Source organism: Cygnus olor, chromosome 3 (genome assembly GCF_009769625.2).
Source record: "Cygnus olor isolate bCygOlo1 chromosome 3, bCygOlo1.pri.v2, whole genome shotgun sequence".
NCBI lineage: Eukaryota > Metazoa > Chordata > Aves > Anseriformes > Anatidae > Cygnus > Cygnus olor.
The window spans coordinates 81,580,025-81,585,699 of NC_049171.1; the positions used below are offsets into that span (position 1 = coordinate 81,580,025).

The 5,675-nt window shown below is 33.5% G+C and overlaps 1 long non-coding RNA gene across 1 annotated transcript; it reads left to right on the top strand.

Moving 5' to 3' along the window:
• The first annotated feature begins 1,211 nt into the window (after positions 1-1,211).
• LOC121067731 lies at positions 1,212-3,466 on the top strand. Its single transcript, XR_005818421.1, has 3 exons — positions 1,212-1,262; positions 1,965-2,074; positions 2,155-3,466. It is a non-coding gene; the product is annotated as an uncharacterized LOC121067731 (long non-coding RNA).
• Positions 3,467-5,675: the final 2,209 nt, after the last annotated feature.

Below are 5,675 nucleotides of genomic sequence, written 5' to 3' on the forward strand. Positions count from 1 at the left end.
ATGACTTTTCTCACAAAACAAGTATAATGAAAACTCCAAAAACAGGATGGAAAGGTGCATTAATTCTCAGGGGAAAAAAATGGCATAATAATTATTAGGAAAAAGTATGGTTTTTTTTCATTGAAACATAGGATGGTTTCTAAAAACAAGGAAGGAGGGAATTGTATATCTTAAATTTTATCACAAATGTTTTACTGTGATTTTAATATACCTAGAGTAATTAATTCAGTGGAATGTCTCTTGGTCAAAATCTAGAGCTCTTCAAGTTGTACGAGAACACTTGCTGTTTTGTCGAATAAGTCACAGGAGTACTTAGCCAAGCTCAGAGACCTCTAAACAGAATGCAAAGTGGCTTTATACCTTGCAAAACTAATAATCTCTAACCAATTAATAAACTTCAAATAGTGCATAAGCCCTTGTGGGAACCTCACTGATAGAATTTATGAATATTATAATGAATTCTAAACTGCCTTTGTTAGAAATGTTTTTTATTTCTTTAATTGCAAGTTTTTCGTGAATTTCTGCGCAGGAAATAAGTGTATTCACTCCCCATTCCTACTATACTTACCTGCTGTAGTACATAAAATCATATACATGTATATGTGTGTACATCTATAATGTGCCTGTGAGAAGAATAATAATGTCACGTAGGAAAGAAGACTAATATTCTTCATCTCCAAAGTTTAACTACCAAAGTTTTGGAAGACTGTAGTATTAGTCAGCAATGACATTTAACCATAGAAAGGTGTCTAGATGAAGAATGATCATTCCATTTAACTTAAAGTCCCAGTCATCTTGATGTCCATTCTCTGAAAATGACCAAACACATAATTAAATCACTGATAAGTGCCTGGACATGGGAGTAAAGTATGGCCGATTCGGTTTCCAACTGTGACACTGCTGAACCTATGGTTTTGTGAATCACAGTAGATGTCATTGTACCAAGTTTTGTAAGACTTTTGATGTCCTCCCTAATACTTTCAACAGTGATCTGAAGATGTTTGATCAAAGTGGAAAGACAATTGGGTGGGTGCAAATAGGAAACGCCAAAGGAAAGTGGAACAAAACACTGCTTTCATTTCAAAGGACTCTTTGAGAATGTTTCACTGTCTCCAGAGCTGAAGGACTAAGAATGAAAAAAATACATCTGGATTGATGGATGCATTGTTGGATTGTGCTTTAGGATAAGAAATGGAAGATGGCCTGCTTTTGATGAACCTAAGAATACAAAAATGTCAACTAGAATACCAATGCAGAAAAATGTGAGCTGTTAAGGAAAAACAAATGATCCAAATGTGTTCATTTATCTTTAGCTATTTTATTATTATTTTAAATGTCTAAACCAATATAATAAGTAGGTTTGTGTTCTTTTCTAAATTTATTCCTACACTCTTCTCTAGCACTCATGACCCAAGATATAAAAAAGAAAATTAGACTCATATTTCTTAAACTTTTTCCACATCTGAGTTAGACTTAGATGTGTTTAAAGTAGAAAATAAATAATTTTTCAGTGTCTTGTGACTAAAATATGGCTTATTTGAAACACACCCAGTCAAAAGTTTTGCTATTTTTAAACATAAGTGTTCCCTTTGTGACTTACAATAAAAGCTTTAGATCTAATTCAGACCTGACTTGAAACACACTTTTGCCAGCTGACAGGCTAAATTTGATCTTGTTTTCACCTCAGCTGTAGTAGTGATTCTATGTCTGTATTATCCCTGAAGACAACAGATATTGGGACATTTATTAATAAATAACCCAAGAAGAAAAGGAAGGAATTATGGGCAAGAGTCAAATTTTAATGAAATGATGAGAGTTCAGTTGGCAGAGACAGTATGGCATAGTGGCCAATGCAATAAAAATATTCTAATATCACCTGGGGTATAATCATGGTTTGTTTAAAAAAAAAATCTGGAACCATAAGGGATTTTAAATATAGCTCCATTATCCTTTTCTTTTTCTAGAGAAATTCAGAGGATATGGTGTGTTTTAGAAGAAAAGTTAGACTGGAAATTGACTTCTCAGAAGTGAGGTGTATTTCTGTTAGACCAATGGACCCTGAGCTTTTCTGCAGGTACATGCAAGTTTAAGACATGAAATGTCTGGGAGCTCTATAAATCTATTGATAATGCTTTGTGTTCTCTTTATACACAGAAAACAGGTTCTGAGAACTGGTGGCCAAATGATGTTCAACATCTACCAATTGAAAGACAATGGAAATCAGAGCTTTTCTCTGCTAGAAGGATATAGAACTTTCTTTCCTTGGGTTTAAGCTGAATGACTGCTTCATATTTATGTAGTTATACTGATTTTGTTACTAGTTATTTACTGTTCCGCTTTGGAAAATGAAGATGTCTTACCAATACCTATGTTTTTATGGGGACCATGTTATGACCATTACTGAGGGTGCTAATTCAAGAAATAAGAACGCTGAAAGAAATTCTATGCTATATTAAAATATTTCTTGATGTTAAAACTTTCAGGAGTATCCAACCCTTTTATATTGTTTGAAAAAGTCTAAGTTGCTCCACTAACTTATAAGGAGATATTTAGAGGATATACATGTCTGAAGGAGAGACTTTAGCCAAAACACAATCAAAACTAGTCTTTCTGACACTAAATGAACTGATACTCTTATAAATGTGCACTTGAGTAGTAAAGCATGTTTTAGGTAGAAACGAGGTACTTTAAGTTCATGGTCTATCCAGGTTCTTTTTATTTTTTTTATTTTTTTTTTAATTTGAGATTCAAAGATAATTTTCTCTATTGCACAGGGATTATAGGAAAAAGGTAGTTTGCTGTATTTTTCTGTTGCTACTACAAAACTGTTTTCTCAGCAGTCACAGAAACCCCAAAGATCTGCAGAAGTGTACGTGATGTTCAGTTTTGTCAACTTAGACTTTAGTTTTCTGTTCGTAAAACAATGAGAGGAGAGCTGAGGGGACTCAGTGGGAACAAGTGGGTATCTAACAGTGTTGTGAACAGTAGATGACATGAATCAAGTGAATGAGAAAAGGGCTGGACTGCTTTTTGTGGTTCCTAGGCAATAGAATGAGTAACAATGTTGAAGAGGCTGCAGTGGAGAAAAGAGTTCTCATTTTGTTTCCGGTGTGTAAATTGTCTCTTCTCTTCTACATCCCTCGAGTATGGGGCTTCCTTCACTCCTGTAGTTGCCTTACACTTGGTTCCTACACTCTTCTCTAACTCTTCAAAAATTGGGCACTCAGACTTGTGTGCCCCTAGTAACACTTAAGAACTGTTTTTAAAAGGAAGAGGTAAAAGCTAATTTAGAAAGCTGACACTCGAGAAAACTTTCTTAGCTGTAAGATATGCAATTTTATGCACAGACTGACTACAAAGCAGTAGCATTTTTATCTGAGCAAAATCTCAACTGAAAACACTATTCAAGTGACATTTATTCTGTAGAATGCCTACTGATATACTTGAGGCTTCCTAAAAATAAAAAAAAAAAAACACACACAAAAAAACCCAAAAAAAAACATACTCCCCTCCCAAAAACACACCCACATGAAAACAACTTAAAAATACCATTTATATACGAGGATAAATTAATCTATTCTCCCGGTTGTCTGACCCACTAGCCATGGTGCTGACTGCTTTCATATGCACCTGCAGTGTTTCTGCTAATCATCATTACAATTACTGAAAATCTTGGAAATCTTTCCAACACTTTCCTTTAAGTTGTGTTCCTTCTGCACAATGGATCAACAGATATATGTGGGTGATATGCAGAGAGAGAAATGCACTTTTGACTTGAATTTGTAGAATTTTACTTATTAGCATTTATATACATTAGCTTGTGTGAAAAGATACTGAAACAACACATGCAACCAAACCTAAACAACACGTGTAACCAAACCTAAAAAACATAGAAGAAAACAGTTGTTACTTATGATCACTTCAATCTTAAACTAATTGTATAACCTTACATTTATATCTATTGCCCCTCATAAAAAATAAAACTACTCTCCCTGTATGCAGCTCTTGACTAATAACAGGTAACTACAAATACAAAAATGAAATATGGTAGGGAATTAACATCACATAAATATTTAAATAAAACTTTGAAGGCTATCTGTTCAGTAAATGCTCAGCTAAGCACAGTGTCTGCAGTCTGTCATCCTAGTTAGAGATCAGTAAAAAGCAGGTTAGGGTGGATAGTTCTGTAGTTAATAGACTAAACTTGCATCCTTCCTTCATCACTTATGAACAGAGGTTCCACCTGTCTGGCCATCCCAAAACACTGTTAAATGGAACTATTTATTTGGCCCTATTTGCATCTTCCTCCAGATGTGCATATTCACTCCTGCCTTAACAGACACATAAGTATTCAAAAAATGTCCTATATATTTCCAAGCTCTTTTACACAACTGTAGAAATAAGTTTGAACTCTAAAGGTACCAATATTAGTAATGCCTTCCATTTAACACATGCCATTTTCTGAAGATGTTTTCCTGTTGAGACATTTGGGTACCTATTGGTGTTGTGTGCAGATTTCTAATCTGCACATTCATAAGATGAAGGAAATGAGATGTCACTGGTGTGCTATAGTTGGCCTTTTAAAGTTGTAGGTTGTAATGATGATATCTGGTTTATGAAGAACAACAAAGTAAAACTGTCAACGCTGGCATTTTTTTTTTTTTTTTGCTAGAAATCCAGAAACACTGAAATTGTGATTATGGATTACTATTGCCAGCTATTTAAGCTTGACCATAATGTATCAGAATACTGAAATTTACTGTAATATTTCTATCTACCTGTCACTCTGAGATGCATGTACTACTTTTTTTTTTTTTTTTTTCTAGATGATTGAATCAGAGGCTGTAGAAATATATTACTTCTGTTTGAACAGCATGACTTTGGAAAATGAAAAATAAGAAACAGCTGCTTAGGGAAAAAATAGATATAGCCTGCTTGACTCCATAAAGGTTGTTTTACTTTGCTTTATGAAATTCTTTCATCATTTTTATTTTGGTTAATATTTTGAAGGAACAAGTGTAATTTAAACTGAAATATAAGATTTCTAGTTCAAACAACCAAGATGGTATATTCTAACATTTTCAAAAAGGTTTACTTTGTGTTTTTGTCTTGCATTTTTTCATCCAGGCAGAACTGTTTTTTTTTTTTTTTTTTTTTTTTTTTTTTTTTTTTTTTTCAAGATCAACCTGAATTCATTTCCACTCAGAATTCAGGGATACTTTGTATACCAGATTGAAGTCTTCCATTGGTAGTCTGTTATATCTTCCTCAATGCTTTAATTTTTTTTTTCTAGATGAACTATTAAAAAAAAAAGTCTAGCTTTATTGTTATCAACATTTAAGGAAGTTCACTAACCCATGTGCTCCTCCTCACCCCTACTTTTTTAATTGGAACAATAACTGAGAAAACTCTAAAACTTTGGACAGGGATAGTGAGTATTTGGAATTTTGTTGGTTCCAATCTTGGTGAATATTTAAATTTCATTGTTACAAATCCAAGCAGAATACTGCATCAAAATAACCTCTTCCTCTCATTTAGTTGACAAAAAAATTCAGACACCACAAATATTGAATGTAGACTGTTTTGAAATCTCAAAATGGTTCATTTTTAACTTCTGTGTGAATTATGGACAGAGATAAGATTTGTCTTCTTTGTGGTTCTTTAACTGTATTCCA